The sequence below is a fragment of the Herpailurus yagouaroundi genome, unplaced genomic scaffold (assembly GCF_014898765.1).
Source record: "Herpailurus yagouaroundi ecotype Mexico unplaced genomic scaffold, PumYag 190, whole genome shotgun sequence".
In the NCBI taxonomy this organism is placed as follows: Eukaryota; Metazoa; Chordata; class Mammalia; order Carnivora; family Felidae; genus Herpailurus; species Herpailurus yagouaroundi.
The window spans coordinates 5,912,176-5,934,055 of NW_024412421.1; the positions used below are offsets into that span (position 1 = coordinate 5,912,176).

Genomic DNA, 21,880 nt, shown 5'->3' on the forward strand with positions numbered 1-21,880 from the left:
AACCCACCCCCTGGAGGCATCATCTGTACTAAGACTGCACAAAGCACAATGCTTTGTGAAAACCAGGGCATGCTTCTTAAGGGCTTGGAAGGATCTTGTCAAGATTCTAGTGTCATCTCGCCCAAAAGGATGTGCACGGGTGAGAAGTATCTCACTTCCTTCGGAAACTCTGCCTCACTTTCTCTACCCATCAAATGGGATGTCTTTGCCCCATCCCATCCCTAGAATGTTCTGAAGATACATTCAAACCCATACATAAGAAAGAGCTCTAAAACACACGCATGAAATATCTCCTCCATTATTCCAGGTGAGGCAACAGGGCAGTGTTTCAAAGGACATGGACACCAGGCTGGAGAGAATTAGGTGTGAAACCACTTACGCGCCTCCGGTTCTCATGTGGGAAGTGCAGACAACTACCTTATAGGGGAGACGCCAGGACGAAGTGAGGTATGCTGACAAAGTGCTTAGCATCATGCCTGCCAGGGAATACTAACATGGTGTAAGAATGAGAATAAGAATAAGAATAAAATAAGAATAAGAATAAGATATATGAAATGTTTTTTATGTTCCAGACATGGGATCAGATACTTTGCCTGCCTTATCCCATTTATTCCTGATACCTCCCCTGAGATTTGCATTGGTCTGATTTCCGCTTTACAGAGTAGGACACTGAAGTCTAGAAAAATGAAATAACTTTGCCCAGATTCAAACCAGGTGGGCTGATCACAACATGCAGCTCAGGAGAAAGATACTTCAATGAAACACACCATTTCCCCCCCCCCCCCCGTCCCTGTTAGAGCCCAACCCCGTGCCTATACCTTTTCCCTCTGCAAATCTGCAGTGGAGCCAAATCCCCCCAATCTAGATCCAGTGGTGCTGATGATTGGAGCCTCACTATCTCAGACTGTCCATCCAGCAGCAAAACCCAATAGCCCTGACATTCTTTAAAGTGACCCCAAGGGTTTTGTGCCCTTCAAGATGGTCAGGAACAAGGAAGGACCCGGGAATGGTCAAAGAGTAGAGGAGACTAAAGACAAATAACAACGAAAGGCAACGTGGGATCCTAGATTGGATCCTGGAAGAGAGAAAAGAACGCGGGGTAAACACCGGTGAGATTCACACAGGCCGGCCATTTAGTCAATAGTATTGTCCTGGCATTAATTTCCTGGTTTGGCTATTTCACTGTGATCCCCGAAGATGTTAACTTGAAAGGGAAGCCGGGCGAGGGGGGAGATGGAAACTCTCTACTTCTACCACTTTTCTATGAATCTAAAAATAGTGCCAAGTACAAAGTCAAAATGAAAAATGTCCAGGCAACAAAGGAAGTTTGAGAAAATACCGAGAAGAGAGAAAGATCTTTCTCTAGAAGGGAAGGAGACACACATCAGGGATCCCCTGGGGTTTGCTCTCCAAGGAACTCACATTGGCATCAGCAAGCCAGCCTGTGGGCGCCCTCCCGGCCTGGAGGCGCAAACGTTCCCACATGAGAAATTTTTCTGCTTGTGCCCAACGGCTGTAACCTGCACTAGGTCCAGGGTCAGCTTCCCAACCATTGACTCCATTCCCTCCAGCCTCAGCGAACCTGGAGCCCCCAGGTTCCTTGCTCAAATCTCCCCCTTCCTGTCTTAGGTATTTATTTGCTATTGTCTATCTCTATCACCTAGCCGCAAATTCCCTGAGAATGGGGCCATGTGGCTTTCTTTGTTCAGTGTCATACCCCAAGAGCCCAGCAGTGTCTCGCACAAAGTAGGTACTTGATGAACCCGATAGGACGATTTTTCATTTACAAGCAGCTGCTGGCAGTTCATAAGGTCCTGCCACAAATCTGACCGGTGCCCCCAGCAGCCCAGTGAGGTGATTGGAAGCTGAGACACCAAGAGATGAGGCCAAAGTCACACAGCCAAGGAGGAGCCTGCACTCCAGCTCAGAGCTTCTGACCCCCCAGTGCTGCTGGCTTCCCTCAAACAGCATCAGGTAAGGTCGCCATGACCAAGTGCTGTTCAACTTCCAGCACTTTCTGCCAGACACCTGGTGAGGTGGCTGCTGATCACAGCCAGACGCCAGATCCCTTCTTTCCTCTTTACCATGTGCCAAAATGTGTCTTCGATGCATGAATGAGTTGAGCTGGTGTCTTTTTCCCCAGCAAGCAGAAAAGCGTCTCCCCTCCTTTCACAAGCTTTCCAGAATCAGCATCATTGCACTGTAAAAGTCCCAGGACACTGCATATCATAATGTCTCGCCTCCCTGGAGAAGAGGGCCCTCTATTCTTAACTCGCCCTCATTCTCATTGTTCCCCGGCTCAATGGCATTTATTAAGGCAATTTATCACAGATGAATAGGTATCTAAGCAATGAGTCTCAAAGGCAGGGACTCACTTTTTTTTTTTTAAGTCAACAGATTCAGTGGTCGTCTCCTTAATTGGTACTGACCCTGCCCTTTCTGAATAGTGGGTCAGGGCACTCCTTGAAGACTTCATATATTAGAAAAAAAGTCAGAAGCACCCCTGAAAGAAAAACTCCAGGGACACCTGGGTGACTCAGTTGGTTAAGCGATCAACTCTTGATTTAGGCTCAGGTCATGATCTCATGGTTTGTGGGATCGAGCCCTACACTGGGCTCTGTGCGGTCAGCACAGAGACTGCTTGAGATTCTCTCTCTGCCCCTCCCGTGTTCATTCTTTTTCTCTCTCTCTCTTTTCTCTCTCTCTCTCAAAATTAAAAATAAAGAAAACTTAAAAAAAAAGAAAAAAATTCTAAGATTAGACGGATATGTCCATCCTACCTCCTGCCACCTTTGACCGAGAGCCTCTGATGAAGGGGCAATGCCAGAGCTTAGATGAATGAGATGCTATCAACTGGTCTTGACCGGCTGTCACTGGGAGGAAGCACTAGAAGGTGGTAGTCCAATGATCTACCCCGTCTGAGTTTTTAAATCAGCACCAACCTATAAACTATCACTATGAAACTGCACACCAGTTCCCCATGCATTGTTTCAATGTCTTTGCTCAAAGTTCCCATTCAGATTCCACTGTCTTCAGTTCATAGGTGAGGAAACGGAGACGTGGAGAGAGAACATGACTCGCCCAGGCATGCAGGAGAGGCACCAAGATGGAAGCCTTGGTTTTTGTGTGTGTCCTTCTGAGAGATTCTTGGTCTCTTTGGGCTGCTATAATACAACACCACAGATGGAGTAGCTTATAAATAACAGAAATTTATTTCTTCCACTTCTGGAGGCTGGATGTCTCCGATTTAAGTGCCCGCATGGTCCAGCATGATTGCATTCTGGGGAGGGGCCTCTCTCTGGTTCATAGATGGCACCTTCTTGCTGCGGGGCTAAAGACCTCTGCAGAATCTCTTTTACTAACACTGTTAACGGAGGCTCCACTCCCATGACCTAATCATCTTGCAAAGACCCCCACCTATGAATACCATCACGTTGGGGGGTAGGATTTCAACACAGGAATTTTACGGGGACCCACGCATTCAAACCATGGCAGACAGCATGAGTTCTGGAATCAGACGGCTAGCATTTTTATCCCGGGAGCTATGTTCCCGACCTGTGTGGTCAGTCCTGGTATTTAACACTGCTATGCCTCAGTTTCATCATCAGTGAAATGGGGATGGTAAAAGTATCTAGCTCAAAGAAGACAGCACATACAAAAGGCTCAGTATAGAACCTGGATCAGACAGCAGTCGGTTACTGTCGGCTTTCACTCCTCTTCTTGTCAGTACTATTTTCTCTGGGTAACTGGCCCAGAGTAAACAGGATTGTAGACTTAAGGAGCTCCATGAGTCTGTACGAGATGGTTACTGGTCTGAGGGCCCACTGTGTGAGCCAATCAAGTTCTTATCCTATTTACAATAAAGGAAGGCTAAGGTTTTGCTCTGTGGTGGTTTCTCCCTAATTTCTGTGGGCCAACCTTATAGGCGAACTCCTCCTCTGATAAGGTTTACATAATAGTGGAGAAACTAAGCTCTCTCAATCTTAAAACACAATTTCTTTTCATAGAATTTTTTTTTAACATTTATTCGTTTTTTGAGAGACACAGATAGACAGAGCATGAGTGGGGGAGGGGCAGGGAGAGAGGGAGACACAGAATCCGAAGCAGGCTCCAGGCTCCGAGCTGTCGGCACAGAGCCCGACGCGGGGCTCGAACCCACAGACTGTGAGATCATGACGTGAGCTGAAGACGGGTGCTCAACCGACTGAGCCACCCAGGTGCCCCATTTTTCATAGAACTTCTTTTACAGAAAGGCGAAATAATTCAGTTGTGATAGAGGGGTGCAGAATCAAGCATGTGTTGGATACCTAAATCCAGCTACGCACGCTCTCTCTTGAGATAATTCAAAAACAGCATACAATTACACCCGGCGCATCCCTCTATTGTATTCTATAGGTTATGTGTAGCCTGTATACACTTTACGGTGACACACCCAATGTTATACACATCCAGAGTTATAGCTTGACAGCCTGATTTCTGTGCCTCCTCACTGGGCAATTTACAACAGTTACAGGGGTAACTATGACCTTTTGAATTTTGATCGGTCTTTTGCACCTGCCTCCCCTCTATATAAGAAGCAACACTCCTATGCCCCACTGTGTTTGAAGTGCCTTTCTGTTCAGGAGCTCAAAAGCCATTGCCTCTGAATGCCAAAATGATGTAGGATGGCAGGGAGCCAGTCGCCTGATTTCATAGATGGAGTAACAGGCCCAGAGAAAAGGCCGTCTCTCTTCCATCCCTGATGGTGGTGAGTTAGCAAAAAAAAACCCAAGAGAATGCCTAGGTGAGCCGACACGGGAGAACAGCCAGTGGCCCCAACACTAACAAATGGGACACACTTGCCGTTCATTTTCTAATGTAAATTGTAGAAGGGAACCAGGGAACGAAGGGGCAGGGAGAACAAATGGGATGGAATCAGAATCAGATTCAAGATAAACTGTTAATGGTTAATAGGGTCAGCCACCCACACAGCAGCCAGACCTGGAATTTTCCACTCTCACTCCTTGCACGGCTTTTACTAGAGACCACATGTGCGTTAGTCCACAGTTCAAGGAACCAGTTCTGGTGCCACTGAAAGGCGGCAGAAGTAACAGGAGTCACTTTCCACTCTAAAAATTGCACGCCTTCAAATGGAATACTCCAGAATAAGGGTGAGGCTCCGCATCGAGAGATGGTAGTGAATAATCATATCCCTCTCCCCCCTCATCAACATGGCCAACAAGTAAGTATCGAGGGTTAACGTCAGCCCCATGCAAGGAGTTTGAGAATTACATCTCATTAAACTTTCATGACTGCCTTTGAAATAAACATGGTATTAGCCTTATTTCAGAGATGAGGAACCTGAGAACCCAAGGGACCAAAATCCTGACCCAAATCACCCAGCTAAGAGGAGAAAGAGCTGGGCTTGCAGCGTGTTAGCCCCGAAGCACTGTCATGCCCTATGCCAACACTCTTTAGAAAATTTAAGAGGGGTACCTGGCTGGCTCAGTTGGTAGAATGTGTGACTTTTTTTTTTTTTTTTTTTTATTTTTTTTTTTTTAAAATTTTTTTTTTTTTTTGGGAAAGAGAGAGACAGAGCATGAATGGGGGAGGGGCAGAGAGAGAGGGAGACACAGAATCGGAAACAGGCTCCAGGCTCTGAGCCATCAGCCCAGAGCCCGACGCGGGGCTGGAACTCCCGGACCGCGAGATCGTGACCTGGCTGAAGTTGGACGCTCAACCGACTGCGCCACCCAGGCGCCCCAGAATGTGTGACTCTTGATTTCGGGATTGTGAGTTCAAGCCCTGCATTGGGTGTAGAGGTCACTTAAATTTTTTTTTAAGTTTACTTATTTATTTTGGGGGCGGGGGGAAGAGCACAAGTAGGGAAGGGGCGGAGAGAGAGGGAAAGAACGAGAATCCCAAGCAGGCTCTGCGCTGTTAGCACAGAGCCTGACCCCAGGGCTTGAACTCACAGACTGTGAGCTGAAATCAGGAGTCTGACGCTTCACTGACTGAGCCACCCAGGCTCCCCTTAAAAATAAAATCTTAAAAAAACGACTACAGTATCTAAGAATACTTTAAAATTCAATTTGATTTTCATTTATTTTGCATGTGCCTTGTAGGTTACAAATCTCTTTCAGGCATGAGCGTTCCCCTGTCAAAGACAGGGAACAAATAAAGAAGGCTCAGATCAGTGTGTAGGAGACCAGTTCCAAAGGAGCAAGGTGAAAGAGGACAGAGCACATGAACTCAGCCGTGAGTCCCATGTTATGCCCTCCCCAAAACACACCCACCTAGAAAGGAGGAAAGAAAGGGTCGGTGTGTAAAGATGTCACAACCTAGGAGTCCTAAGGGTAATGTCCATCTGATATGGAGTGCGTCCACCCCTGGGCGGAGGAAAGACAGAGAGGGAGGAAGGAGAGGATAAGATTAGTGGGGAGGTGTGCCTGGACCCAGACTCTCTGCCCACGACCACACCTGACAAGCACCTTCGCAGCCACAGAGCTCCCCACGGGGACAGCCTCAACACAGCACATCCTCAATTCTCAGATTCCACCTCCCGCCCCAAAGTTAATATAAAACCGGTCACTTGGACATATTGTACTTCTCCACGGAAATGAGGGATTCTATTTGAATACAGTCACGGCTGCAAATGTTCTCTTTTTTTTTTTTTTTAAGCTCCATTGACTATCAGGATATTCAAGCCCTGAAGTTGCAATGGAATCCTTGTGGGGAAAACTCAATTAAACCCACTACAGAATGCACACAGAGCAAGGAGGGAAAAGAACAAGAAGGGAAGAAAAAAAAAAGAAGACATTTCTTTTGAATAATAAAGCTCCAGATTTAAAATTAGACTGTACAATAACAGCCCTAATTCCTGGAAACCCAGATGGGGAACCAAATACATAATATATTGAGAGGAATTTATTTTCACAGACTTTGAGGATGGAATACGGCTTTTGGCACCTCACGCAGCCTTGGCCAGTATTTCTGACGGGTGGAAGAGGCTGTTAACCACCTTTTCATGGAAAACATACCTCCATCTCGAGTCAGAGGTTAAGTTATTCTCTGGCCAAAAGAAGCAATCCATCATGCTTCATTATGGGGCAGATCTCACAATGAATAGCATTTGGCAGAGATGGATAAGTTAATATGACTCCATTCAGCAGCGCTGTAAACGGATCTGTCACCTCCAAGACTGGTGGAGGCGGTCAGACGCCACTTGACGTCCTGGGCAAAATTCTGGCTGCTACAGGGCAGGAGCGTGGCTGCTGATTTCACACCTGAATAACAGCCGCAGCACAAATAGCAGCCGAGCATTTATTTAAGCATCTACTAAGTGTCAGAGAAGAAATCTAGGCTCTATCACTTACAGACTCTGTGATCGTGGGAGGGTGACAATCTCGAGATCAGTTTCTTTATCAAAGTGGGGGTCATAGGGGCGCTTGGATGTCTCAGTCGGTTAAGAGTCAGACTTCGGCTCAGGTCACCATCTCACGGTCCGTGAGTTCGAGCCCCGCCTCAGGCTTTGTGCTGACAGCTCAGGGCCTGGAGCCTGCTTCGGATTCTGTGTCTCATTCTCTCTCTGCCCCTACCCCGCTCACGCTCTGTCTCTCTGTCTCTTAAAAATAAATAAACACTATGGGGCGCCTGGGTGGCGCAGTCGGTTAAGCGTCCAACTTCAACCAGGTCACGATCTCGCGGTCCATGAGTTCGAGCCCCGCGTCGGGCTCTGGGCTGATGGCTCAGAGCCTGGAGCCTGTTTCCGATTCTGTGTCTCCCTCTCTCTCTGCCCCTCGCCCGTTCATGCTCTGTCTCTCTCTGTCCCAAAAATAAATAAACGTTGAAAAAAAAAATTTAAATAAATAAATAAATAAATAAATAAACACTAAAAAAATTTTAAAAATAACAATAAAATGGGGGTAAAATCACACCTACTGTATAAGGCTGCACATTACATAAAGCTCTTGAGAGAGTGGTAAGCATACAGTAAATGCTTCACAAGGGTTAGTGGCTATTATCTTAACCATCTCAACCAGGGCCCGGACTACGGGAGGCAGAGGAGTCTTGGGTGCGACGTCTAAGGGGCATTCGCTTTCAGGCCCACGCATGGTGCTTCTGTAAACGTTGTACCCCGGATGCCTCTCTTGCCTCACCCTCGTCTCCACCCAGATCTCAGATTCTCTGATGCGGGAACCTGACGCTCAGGGAAGTAAAGTAACCTGCCGGCCGCCACCGTGCACAGCACTGGCAGACCCTGGGCTCTCAACCTCCCCGGCCCACTGCCTGTGGCTCCCTCTTATCACACCACCTGAGGGGCAGGGTGAGGGTACAGACGAGCTGTCAACTTGCAAATTCCGGTCAGCATCAGCGTTTGGAGCCAAAGGCAAAAACACAAAACAACAACAACAACAACAACAACAACAACAACAACAAAACATTCCGATCAGATGGAAAAGCTTGGCCGGCCGAACAGATGGGTTTCTTTGTTGGGATGGAGCACGACACCCCAACATTAGGAGGCCTCCGCTGAGTCTCTTTCAAGGCCCAGTTTAGGTGCTAAATAATGCAAGATTGCTTACCCTTGAAAAGTGGCCAGAGTAATGAAAACTGCATCTCCCTGGTCAGAGGGAAAAAAAAAAGGAAGAGATACATGATTCTCTAGCAACACCTTCCTTATCAGCTCTGTTGGGGGAAGGAAAAAAAAAAAAAAAAACCCACGGCAAATAAATGACAAAAGCAGAAGAAGCATCAATCAGGCTGTTGTGGGTCTGCCAGGCCCGAGGCTCAGCCCAGCTCCAGGCAGGAGGAAGGGGGTGAGCAAGGCTGCAGATCCGAACCTCAATGCTCCTTGCAGCTTTTCACGGACTTTCTCTGTGATTTAGGCTAAATGGCTAGCCTCCTCTGTGTTTCCTAATCTCTGGCACGAGGCATTGCACACACAGCCTCAGAATTCCCCTCCAGCTCCAATCCCCACAAGCACTGAATTCCTACACAGAAAAAAGAAAAAAAAAAAAAGAATGTCCTGACATGGAATCTTCTCTCACGTCCACCCTCTGTCATCTGGAAAATTTTCTAGATCCTTCATCTCTGATGTCTCACCACTCCGACTTGTGTGTGTGTGTGTGTGTGTGTGTGTGTGTGTGTGTGTGTGCTTGATCAGTGAAATAGATAGATTCTGAATAGCCACAGTGAGAAATTTTACCCTTTCAATATACTTTTCTGAGTGTGTTAGTGAATGTTAGCAAGCTTTCCTTACCTACGGACATCCCCACTTAAAAGCTTGGTCACACACATCATTTCTCTGTTCTTACAACTCCACAGATAAAGAATTGAGGACAGAATGATTGTAATGGCTTCCTTTGACCATCCATCCATCCATCCGTCCATCCCACACTATTGTGACTCTTCTAGGCACTGGACTCTGTGCAAGGGGCCAGAAATTCAGAGATAGATGAAACACATGCCATGCAGTGAGGTCACTGAGTACATGTATTGTGTTAGAACTTAGTCCAGATCCTGTTTTACACACATGTAAGCTCTCTGACCTTCAGTCATGCATTTTCACTTCTCGGAAACTCAAGTAACGTTTCTATAAAATGGGGGTAATATCATGTACCACTTGGAGAGCAAGCGACCATGAGATGATCTAATAACGAAAAGCACTTAGCACACGATCTGGGACACAGGCAACATAAATAGCCACTTTTATTATGCGCTTCAAGAACGTTCTGAGCCGATGGCAAGGCCAAGCGCGGAGAATGGTTATTTTTGTTTGATTATTTTTTGTTTCTTTCTGCAGAGGGCAGATCTCCCATGTACTGATGCATCTTGTGGCAGCCAAGAGACGCAGAACAGACCACCTGCATGGCTCTCCATGGAGGGCAAAGTTGGGGAATTGTGCAGACCAGCCTCCAGTTCCAGGCTTGGCAGTGAATCTGAGGAATACTCACCAACTCGTATTTAAAAAAAAAAAAAAAAAAAAGCTCTGTTTCCTTCCTGAATCAAAGGAAATGCTATATCCCTTGGCAGTGCAGTCCGAATAACTTCAGCGACTCCCACAGTGATTCAGACACCGCCCCCTACAACAGGCTGTTGTCTTTCCTCCCCTCCCGGTGCCAAGTCCCAGGGTTTGCCCGGCCCGGCTCGGGAGTCCCCAGGCCCAGCTGCTCGGCCCCAGCGAGCCAGACCGGGAGGTGGATCGGGGCGACCAGCCTGGGGCAATCTGAAAAAGTCATCTTCCAGGAAATTCCAGACACAAGGCGCCCTGTCACCACAGTGAGGGGGGACACTCACCAGAAGGGACTGCGTCAATCCCCTCCTGCAGTCTGAGCACTGTCGGCATGCAACTCGGCACAGAAGGTTTTGTCATTTGGACTGTAATAAACCCCACTTCCTGAACTCTGTGCCCCTCCGGGTTCTACATCAACCACACCGTCCGTCCCTGCATGTACCCCTGCCCTGTCGGGGCCCAGTGCACCTGCAGCCGCCATCGGAGGCCTCAGGTGCCGCTCACGTGTGCTAATGAAAAGTGCTCTCCGGCCACCTTGGAGGACAGGGGCAATGTGCTCCAGCTAAGGCAGCGGGGCTCAACCTTGACTGCACCCGAGAATCCCCTGGGAGCTTTCACAGTCCTGATGACCAGGCTGCAGACCAGACCAATTAAACTACAGTCTCTGGGGGGTAGGAGCCAGGCATCAGGACTTTTTTTTTTTAAGTTGGCCAAAGGATTTCCAGTGCGCAGTCAAGTTTAAGAAGACCTGGGACTGCAGAGGGCGTCCTTTCTTTTCTCCTTTCCCCCTCCCTTCCTTCCTTCTTCTTTCCTTCCTATCACCCTCTCTCCCTCCTTCCTTCACACTGTTTCCTGAAGCATCTTATTCTATGGTCAAAGCCAGGGTTTACAGACAGACCATCCTCACTTTGAATTCCAGCTTGGCTGCCACTGTGTGTGCAAATCCTTTCACTTCTTCGAAGTTTGGCTTTCCGCATTCTCATAAAGCAGGGAACTTTAAAGGACTTACCCCCAGAGAATCCTTGTGAGGATTAAATATCACAGATGAAGTGTTTACCATAGTACCTAGAAATTAGTATGTGCTCAATGAATGTGCATGGATTTTTCTTCTAGCTATTATTGTAGTTTTCCGAGAGCTATGCTAGATGTGGGGACGACAAAAGAAAGAACACGGGCTTAATGTTTGTTCGCACACAACTGACTCTCTTCCCATTCAGTCCTTAGCTGGAGAGTAGCCTTGCACTGCTGGCCAGGACAGGGTGGACGGAGATTTCTCTTAATTAGTACCTGTCATTCACTGAACACACCCAATGTTCAATCATATCACAACCATACAGGGCACAGTCCTGAACGTGTACCGAACGTGATGTCATCAGTGGCTCTGTGCCAACCCGGAGCAGAAAATGCTATTGATATTTACATCTTGCAGGTGGAGAATCAGAGGCTCAGAGCAATTCACCATTTCACCCATGGTCACATGGGTAGATACAAACCCAAGCTTTAAGCACCACGTGGCTCTTCTTCCTACGTGGATCTGGGGTATGCCTGCAAGGGAATTATGAGGGCTGGCTAGAATGAGGAGGATAAAGCAGGTCCTCTAAGCTGGAGCACATTAGGGGAAGGACACAACCAAACTGGGGTGACGCCACGGTATTGAGGGGCCAGGCACAAAGGAGAATAAGTATGGTAAATGGAGGTGAAGAGGGAGGGGTCTGGATGGGTCCAGGAGTGGGGGAACAGTGATGAGTGGGCAGCGAGTCAATGTAAAGTGTCCAGGGCAGAATGGGATGTTCTCAATTCATAGAAATCTTGGCCAAGGCCGGGCGCCTGGGTGGCTCAGTAGGTTAAGCATCCGACTTCAGCTCATGTCATGATCTCCAGGCTCATGTCCGTGAGTTCGAGCCCCATGGAGGGCTCTGTGCTGACAGCTCAGAGCCTGGAGCCTGCTTCGGATTCTGTGCCTCCCTCTCTGCTCCTCCCCTACTCACTCTCTGTCTCTGTCTCTCAAAAATAAATAAACGTTTGGGGTGCCTGGGTGGCGCAGTCGGTTAAGCGTCCGACTTCAGCCAGGTCACGATCTTGCGGTCCGTGAGTTCGAGCCCCGTGTCAGGCTCTGGGCTGATGGCTCAGAGCCTGGAGCCTGTTTCCGATTCTGTGTCTTCCTCTCTCTCTGCCCCTCCCCCGTTCATGCTCTGTCTCTCTCTGTCCCAAAAATAAATAAACGTTGAAAAAAAAAATTTTTTTTTAAATAAATAAATAAACGTTAAAAAAAAAAAAAAAAGAAATGGTGGCTAAGTCCAATGATCCCACTGTATGTCCAGCTGTATCACCAGTGTAGTTTGCTGAAAATTAAATGGCAAAACACAAGTGGTGAGTACACATCTTCAAACATGCTTTAAATGGTTTGTGTCTGTCAAAAAGGACTTACTTTTACAACAAGGCTCTATTATCCACAGTCTGAGTAGCAATCAATTTTGAGAGTGGAGGGAGACATCCTTAGGGAGCATTGCTGGGGCTCCAACAAAGACGGGCTCAGTTAGAAATGCTGGATGACCTAGCTGGGAACATGCAGACTCTGGGTTTAATTTAAATTCTGGTTTAAATCAGGGCTCTGCCCCTTATGACCGTGTAATCTCTCTGGGCCTCAGTTTCCTCATCTGTAAAATGTTGCTGACCGTGCAGCTGTCTCCGTGCATTGTGGTGAAAATGAAATACGGCCAAGCCTGTCCAACGCTTAGAATGGCCCTCCATACACCCTAAGCACTCAAAAGGGGTGGGGGGTTGGTGGTGTAGGGGCTATGGATTAGTTACCCAGGTTGTCAGACCGGCCACCCCATGCTCAGGAATCGCTCCCCCTCAGCCCAGGCCCCGTTGCTCTTAGATCCCCTTCCATAGACAAGTTCACTTTGCTCCTCTTCCAGAGCTAGCTGCATGTTATTTATTTTGCATGGTATTTGTTTTCCAATATTTTTACTAAGTAGGACAGCTATATCAATGAGGTCTGCTGCTTTATTGGTTGCTAATTGCTGGGGCATAATTGTTGCATCATTACTTGGTGTTCCTATAATTCTCTGCAGCCAATCAAGGTGGCCAACTCTAATTACGACACAGTGAATTCTCAGGCACCAGCCTCCAAATGCTTAAAGGGTTCAGTTTACAAGAACTCTTTCCAGCACTTTTACAAGAAAGGGCTTAACTGACAAAAGGCAAGGAAGTCACGCCAGAAAATAATTTTTGAAAGTAATTTTGTAAGTATACATGCACCTATAAAATAATAAGCATTTTATAATTACAGCGGCATATATATTTCTTGAAAGCAGTTTCTAAGGTCTGTCTCAAGATCTTTGCACATTCAACTTGATCTCTAATGAGACAACAAGAGCTGGTGTTTATAATGATCATAATTCCAAGACCCAGACAGATCTCAATGGGCCTTTGCACACATCAGATACTAGCTATACTCAGTCTAGTTCTTCACTAGCACTGCAGGCGTTTTATTATTTTCAGATGTGTCCTGGAACTCATAACCCACCTATGTCCTCTCCACAAGTCAAGGGATCCAAATATTCAATCCAGGGATGCCTGGGTGGCTCAGTCAATTAAGTGCCCGACTTCAGCTCAGGTCACGATCTCATGGTTCATGAGTTCAAGCCCCATGTCGGGCTCTGTGCTGACAGCTCAGAGCCTGGAGCCTGCTTAGGATTCTGTCTCCCCCTCCCTTTCTCCCCCTCCTCTGTTCACACTCCATCTCTCTCTCTCTTTCAAAAATAAATAAACATTTAAAAAAATTAAAAGAAAAATTCAACCCACTAAAAGCATGACCATAATGGCGGCCTTGGAAGTACTCTGTGTACCGTGGCTTAGAAAGCGAAGTTGTTATCAGTAGTATATCCACGAGTTTAATCGGGCATCATTGGTTCTTTGCTTTCATCTTCCCTAGAGTAAAATTCATGCCTTCACTTTGGCCTCCAAGGCCCTGCACATTCTGGTCCTCCTGACCTCCAGCTTCAGCACCTCCCACCTCACCCCACTCCCTAACTCTGGTCCAGCCCCACCGGCCTTCTTTCTACTCCTCAAACAGACAGGTGGGTCCCCAGCTCAGGGCCCTGGCCCTCGCTGTTGTCTCTGCCTGCTGCTTTCCCTTCAACCCTTCCAGGGTCTGCTCCCTTCGCAACCGTACGTCTCGCCTCCAGTGCTTTCCCCACAAGCGAACCCTTCTGGAACACCTAAATGCCGTTCTCAAACTAAATTTCATATTATTTCTCTTCTATCTTGAATAGCCATTATCGCAAGCGGGTATTATCTTCTTAATTAATTCACTTGTCACTGTTTGTCCCTCCAGAATGTAACTTCTGTGAGGACAAAGCCTTGTTCGCCATGGTATCCCCAACACCTGTAACAAAGATGCTCCGCAATGTGTACCGAATCAACAGTTGTTTAACAAAGAACACGGACGAGTAAGTTAATATACAGCTTCTGCTCCTTTATTTCAACCTTTTCCAATCGGCTTTTGCTTTCCCCAGGATCCGTAAATATATTTATCGATTACTGCCTTATTTCGCATCACCACGTTTATTATTATCAGTACCACTGGTACTCAGCCAACTGCATTTATTGAACATGCACGGTGTAGAGCACTGTGCCAAATGCTGTGGAGGGAAATGAAGACCAAAGGCCATCACCACTTCCGTCAGAAAGCCTTCAGTCTAATTGGCAATGAGAACAAGCAAATTTGGACAACATGAGGGCAGGGAAGGGATGTAGCAGACCCCCCTGCTGTGGTCTGAATTGTGTGCCTCCAAAAATTCATGAGTTGGAGTCTTAATGTCCAGTGCCTCCGAATGTGACTATTTGGAAATAGGGTCTCTACAGTGACAATTAAGATCATACAGGTGAGCCCTAGTTCAGTGTGACTGGTGTCCTCAGAAGACGAGATCAGGACACAGAGGAAACACCACGTGAAGGCGCGGGGAGAACATGAACGTCTACAAGCCAAGGAGAGACGTCCCAGAAAAATATCAACTCTGCTAACAACTTGACCTTGGACTTCGAGCCCCTAGAACTGCGAGGAAAGACACTTCTGTTGTTTTAAGCTGTCCAGTCTGTGGTACTTTGTTATGGCAGCCTGAGCAAGTTAATACACTCTCCAGAATTCATTTCCCCTTACTTGCATAAGTAAAGGAGGATGCTAAGGACCTGGCCCCTTAGCTAAGGACTGCGTCGCCCGGCCTCCCCCGCAGGTGGATATGACCGTGTGACTAACAAGCTATAAGAACTTGGCTCGACCCCAACCCCCTCAGCCTTCAGACTCCAGTTCTAACTCCAGTTCAGGGAGGCTGTTGGTGGAGAATGCAGAAAGGGAAGGAGACACAAAGAGGTAGGAGTGAGGGCAAACTCTCCTAGATGGCAGACAACACAGGAAGAGAGCCAAAACTCTCTTCCACAAGTCCCACCTAAACTGTGCTGCCTTGCTATGCTGGTCCGCCCAGAAATCCACCAAACAGAAGCCTCCAGAGACAATCCTGTATCCGTGGCAGGGCCAACAGACATCAGCCCCTTAAGCTTAGTACTTGTAAGGCCCACAGGAGGCAGATGAGGTGAAGAAATGCGGGCTTTGTTGTGGGGCAGGCAGGTCGGGCCGAGGTCCTCTAGTGAGAGTTTCTGACAGTGAGCGAGTCCTCGAAGGTGGGAGAAGGGCCCGGTAAGGAAGGGAGAAAAAAGCCAAAAGCAAGTCTAATTTATTTAAACGTTCCATTAGGGTTAGTCTTCTACTGGAACAGAGAGCAAAGACGCCCTCTTGCCCGTTCCCTGCTCCCAGATGGAAACCTCGTTCTTGTACGCCTGATGCTACCTTTGGCTACATCCTACATTCAAGTGGATTTGAGGGGCCTCTACAAAACCTTACCCACTACTTTTCACGTGATACTTATGGGCCAAAAGAAATGCATTCTGAATTCCCAAGAATCAAACAAGATATTAGCTTTTGGAATAACTTACTTCAAAGTGCAGACTCCTCAGCCATTGTGCCAAACAGCAGAGAATGAGCCCAAGCCCCAAAAGAATATTGAGCACTAATGGTGAAATTTACTGAAAAAAAAAAAAAAAGGATACGGGCCTCGAAAGATCCGGTGTGGTACCAAATACACCCCGTGATGTGTCCTGTTTTCACGCTGCAGAGGCTGAGAGTTTCTAAACATGGACCCTTTCATTTACCCCTGTGAGCCTCCCCCCGTCACATGTCTGGGTCTCGTGGGCCACAGTGGAGTTTGGGGAAAGCTTCAGGTGGAAATTTTGTCAAAGATAAATGGCCAGGCCCAGCAAGTGGCACTGAACTGGAAGGAAACCCAGGATGTGGCGCCATGAATCAGTGAGCTCCCCCAGGAGGAGAGGCGGTCTGCTTATTACACTCACCTTGTCATCGATCGGAACCATTACAGACATCAGGCCTCGCCCCGCAGGCAACCAAAGCAGCAGTTTCCAATTTGTGTGCAGCAAGTTGAATCCTGGAAACTCCAAAGTATAAGCAGGTTCGCTCAAAGTACAAGAATCATGAGCCACTGTTTGCCACAGCCCCTGTGGGTGGGACATGGGGGGCTCCTGAGTGTCTGTGTGATTCCTGACCCCGACATCCAACAAGAGAGAGATCGGTATGTTGAAGGGCATCTCTCCTCACCACTGTATTTCCAGGGCCCAGCCAGGCCCCAAGAAATGCCTGTCCAACAAAGAATAAATACGTATTTTTTTTAAAAAGCAAACAACTGAAATATCACGTAGGGATTTAAATAATTTTAGAGATTCTGTAATAATATGGGCAAATAGCTCACTCTGCATTGTTTAGTGAAAAAGATTTAACATAAAAATGTATATTCTGTATAATCCTGATTTGCTTATACTTATATATAACTGAGAGTACCTGTGCCAACATCTTAATAAGAGTTATTTCTATTTTTGCCATTATGGGCAATTTATACTTTATTTTTATGTCTTTTTATCTTTTAAGTTTTCTGGGTTATACAGTCATCATTTGTCATAACAGGTAAAAAGATAAAAACTAAAAATGAGACACAGCCCTTTCTTCTACTGGGCCTCCACGGTGCATGGTTGCCATACCGTAAAGAGTCCCCAAGATCTGTCAATATAATGCCCTGACCTGTAACATTCCCGTGTGTGAGGATCACTTTGGAGGAGAAGCCAGTACCCAAATGTCGGCACAATGTCACCGCTCCTCATCTGGAACTCTTCCTTTCTAATAGAAGCAAAACATGATACTCTAGTGTCTACAGTTTAGCTCATGGCATTTTGTCTTCCCGCTGCCCACAGTAGGGTGGAAGCCTCAGTTGTTGTAGGTCCTGCTTGGTCTATACACTGGGCCGGCTAAGAAGATTCCAAGCTGCAAGTATTGACTTTTGCTTTGGATGGGGTGACGCTTGGTGGGACCAGTTCAGCTCAGAACTTTGCTGCCTGTGGATAAATATGACAGCATTGTGGAACAGCCCCCTTTTGTACCTAGGGCAGACTTAACGTGCAGTTTAGGTATCCAAGTGCAGGACTGCAGTATCATGAATGAAGTTTAGCACCACGGCCAAAGCTACGGTGGCTTTGGTGGATCTTCACCCGGGAGATGTGAAATCCTCATGTAGAAAATAATAATCTTTCCCTGGTGCCTGCACCATTAGAATTTCTTCTCCTTTCATTTAAATTTCTTTTTAACGTTTATTTATTTTTGAAGGAGAGAGAGACAGAATGTCAGGGGGGAAGGGGCAGAGAGAGAGGGAAACACACAATCCAAAGCAGGCTCCAGGCTCTGAGCTGTCAGCACAGAGCCTGAGGTGGGGCCCAAACTCACGAGCCATGAGATCATGACCTGAGCCGAAGTTGGACGCTTAACCGACTGAGCCATCCAGGTGCCCCTAGAATTTCTTCCCCTTTGAAAACAGAAATATAATTACATGCTGAGACTATGCTAGAATTAAGGTGGAAAATCTCAGCAAGGCAGCCAACCATGAATCCTAAACATTGCATCTGAGTTGGAGCATGTGAGAGCAAAAGAGAGAAAACGGCCATAGGAGAAGAACTTCCCAGTAATGAGACAGAGGCCTTCAGGTCCCATTCAGCCTGAATCTTTCAGCTAAAATCAGTGAAGGTTCAACAAATCCTTGCCCTTATACCAGTGCAGAACAGAACATGTTTTGTGTTTTCTTTAAAAGGCATTGCTAAAGGAGCACCTGGGTGGCTCAGTCAGCTAAGTGCCAACTTTTGATTTCTGCTCAGGTCGTGATCTCACAGTTCGTGGGATCCAGCTCCATATTGGGCTCTGTGCTGACAGCATGTGGGGCCTGCTTGGGATTCTTTCTCTCCCTCTCTCTCTGCCCTTCCCCCCTCCCTCCCTCTCAAAATAAATAAAAACCACGGTGAGACACCACCTCACACTGGTCAGATTGGCTAAAATTAACAACTCAGGAAACAACAGATGTTGGTGAAGATGTGCAGAAAGGGGAACCCTCTTACACTGTCGGTGGGAAAGGGAACCGGTGCAGACACTCTGGAAAACAGTGTGGAAGTTCCTCACAAAACTGAAAATAGAATTACCCTATGGCCCAGCAATTGCACTCTTAGGAATTTATCCAAAGGATACAGGAGTGCTGATTCGAAGGGGCACATGCACCCCAATGTTTACAGCAGCGCTACCAACAATAGGCAAATTATGGAAAGAGCCCAAATGTCCATCAACTGATGAATAGATTAAGAGATGTGGTGTATGTTCTCCCAGAACATATATATATGCATGTGGCACACACACACGCGCGCGCGCACACACACACACACACACACACACACAATGGAATAGTACTCGGCTATGATAGAGAATGAAATCTTGCTATTTGCAACAATGTGGATGGAACGGGAGAGTATTATGCTAAGTGAAATAAGTCAGCCAGAAGAAAAAGACAGATATCACATGATTTCACTCATATGCGGACTGTGAGAAACTTAACAGATGATCATAGGGGAAGGGGTAGGAAAAAGAAGATAAAAACAGAGAGGGAGGCAAACCATAAGAGACTCTTAAATACAGAGAACAAACTGAGGGTTGGTGGGGGTGGAGAAAATGGGTGATGGGCATTAAGGAGGGCACTTGTTGGGATGGGCACAGGGTGTTACATGTACGTGATGAATCACTGGATTCTACTCCTGAAGCCAAGACTACACTGTATGTTAACTAACTTGAGAATAAAGAAAAAAAAGGCATTCCTAGATTCCACGCATATTGGTGAAAAGCCAGAGCTCCAATAGTTATAGGCTTTCAAGGATTCAGAAAACAGCAAATAAGCCATGGAGAGTGAAGTGAAGGAACATTGAGGCCTGCGGATCTCAGACTTAGGTATGCATCACAATAACTTGGATCACACTCCAGAGCCTCTGATTCAGAGGAGGTGGTGGGGCCTCATCTCGGCTCTGCTTGGCTTTCTAAGGTGGGGCAAGGGGAAATGGAAGAAGACATTTCTCAAGCAGGAAGGAACGCCAGACCAATTTTACCCCGTCGGTGGTGGAAGGTCAGTCTCTACCAGAACAGAACAAACAATCCTAGAAGGACCACACACACCACGGGAGAAGAGTAGCCAGCGACTTCCTCCCTTCGTCTCTCAAAATGGCCCCAGGCTGTAGCGTTGCACCAATCAGGAAAGGCTAGTTTAGGTAACCATGGCACCAAAATCTCTGCGGCTTGACACAACAAAGTTTATTTTTCACTCCAGGCAACTTTGTTGCTGCTTGAGTTAGGTTCCCGGGTTGGGTTATCTCCAGGCAAGATGGCTTTGGTCTCACGACCCCTCCATGTGCATCTTTTCTTCTGTGGTAGCTGTGGCAGGGCCACGGGAAACTGGTGAAGGCTTCTGCTCTCGTGTCACTGGCTAAAGCAAGTCATATGGCCATGCCTAACTTCACGAGGGAGAGGGGAGGAGTGTAAGCTTCCACGGAAGAGATCCACTGGTTAATCCTCTCTCTCTCACGCACACGCACACACGCACGCACACAAATGCACGTAGAAGCTGCTGATAGTCACTAAAGCCAGTGCTCTAGTTACTAGTATCGTCCCAGTATCAGTTTCAGGTTGTGATAATGTATTATAGTTACATACGATGTTAACACTGGGAGAAGCTAGGTGAACAGTACATGGGAATATTCTGTATTCTTAACTCCCTGTTGGTCTATAATCTTTCAGAAGGCAAAGTTAAAAAAAAAAATCTCAGGGGAAGATTCTCCATCCAGGTCCCCTGCCTCACGTCTTCTCTACAAATATCCCACGTGTGAGCTGCGAGAGAACTTGTCTCAGGAAAGTGATGCTTTGCTAGAAAAGCAGGAAATCTGATTAATGTGCCAGTGACATGTCTGCGGACATTCACCTGCCTATCCGCACCTTCAGTCTCTGCAGAAATATAGATGAAATCTCTCCTTTGAAAGTTAAAATAAAAGCCAGTCGATTCCCATGTGTGCCCCCTTTACTGCAGGTAATAAGTAGGAGCCCGGGTGAATTGCTATGTATTTCCCTTTAAATTCTTGGGATTTCAGTGACAGACCAAGGCCCTCATCTGTCAGCAAACTGTTCCAGGCAGACCCATTACTTTAGCACTACAATAAAACAAAGGGCATCAGGATAATCCGTCAAACAAAAGCAGCTGGGAGCATCATCGTGTACCGGAGGCTGTATTCATTTGCCCAGAACATTTAAAAATCTATGCCCTAGCTCTTCTCCCCAAAGTCCTTATTTCACCCAATAAAATAAATTTAAAGTGCATAATGTATATTAAAAATATCTAAGCAAACACTTGCAGCTAAATAATGTTCACCCAGATGTGCCTACATTTTTTTTATCGTTAGACATGTTTCCTGTTCTCCCAAGTAAATATTTCACTGAAAATGCTCCCCAAGTAGTTGTTATCTCGATATTTTCACAATAGAATATTCTGTGCTCTACACATATAAATACTGTGAATAACCAGACATTTTCCCGAAGAGACCGCGGATCTCCCTGCACTGGGCAAAATGATTCTCTCCATAACGCCAGCTCTGAGAGCAGAGGCCGTGCTTAGCAGGGTGTGAACTCCAAAATCCAAGGCACCGGCTCCCAGTAATTCTTTGGAGCCTGATACGAGGTGAGTCCCTGCAGCATTTGTATGCCTCATTCAAGGTTTCCATGGGAAGGGGGAAGGAACTCAAACACTGAGGCCACACAGAACCCATACTTGAAAGCTGTTCCTTTCACTCGTGTGACTCTGCCCATGTTATTTATTGCCCCATCTGTAAAATGGGAAACAATAGCGCCTGAAGCCTATGTGTGCAGAGAGTCTAGCCCTCCAACAGCATCTATCTGGTCCCTCTTCTTTCCTTCAGCAGAGCTCCTTAAGGAGCAAGCCCAGGGCACCCACTGCGGTGTGAACTATCCCTCCAGAAGACTTCCCACATTCCTGAAGACCTGTGCCCACTCTTATGGGGATTTCACTTTCCATGTCCCATCAGGCTCTAGTTGCCAAGCTACTCTACAGAAGTGGTTCTCAAACTTGAGCGGATAGCAGAATTATTGGGGGGGGGTGGTGGATGGAGAGCTTATTAAAACACAGATTTCTGGGCCCCACCCCTAGAGTGGCTGATTCAGGAGATCTGAGATGCTGCATTTCTAACATGTTCCCAGGTGATGTTAATGCTGCCTGTCTGGAGACCGTGCTTGGAGAACCACTGATCTAGAACGGGGTCTTTCAACTTTTCCTATAAAAGGCTGGATAGCAAATATGGTCTTTGCAGGCCATACGGTTTCTGTTGCAACTATGCAACTTTCTCATTGTCACATAAAGCTACCATAGATCACCCATACTACCTTCCAATAAAACT

General features: G+C 46.9%; 1 long non-coding RNA gene across 1 annotated transcript; it reads left to right on the top strand.

Moving 5' to 3' along the window:
• Nucleotides 1–1,884: 1,884 nt before the first annotated feature.
• On the top strand, nt 1,885–9,997 carry LOC121045284 (uncharacterized). The gene is made up of 2 exons (XR_005797674.1): nt 1,885–1,974; nt 9,785–9,997. It is a non-coding gene; the product is annotated as an uncharacterized LOC121045284 (long non-coding RNA).
• The last annotated feature ends 11,883 nt before the right edge of the window (nt 9,998–21,880 follow it).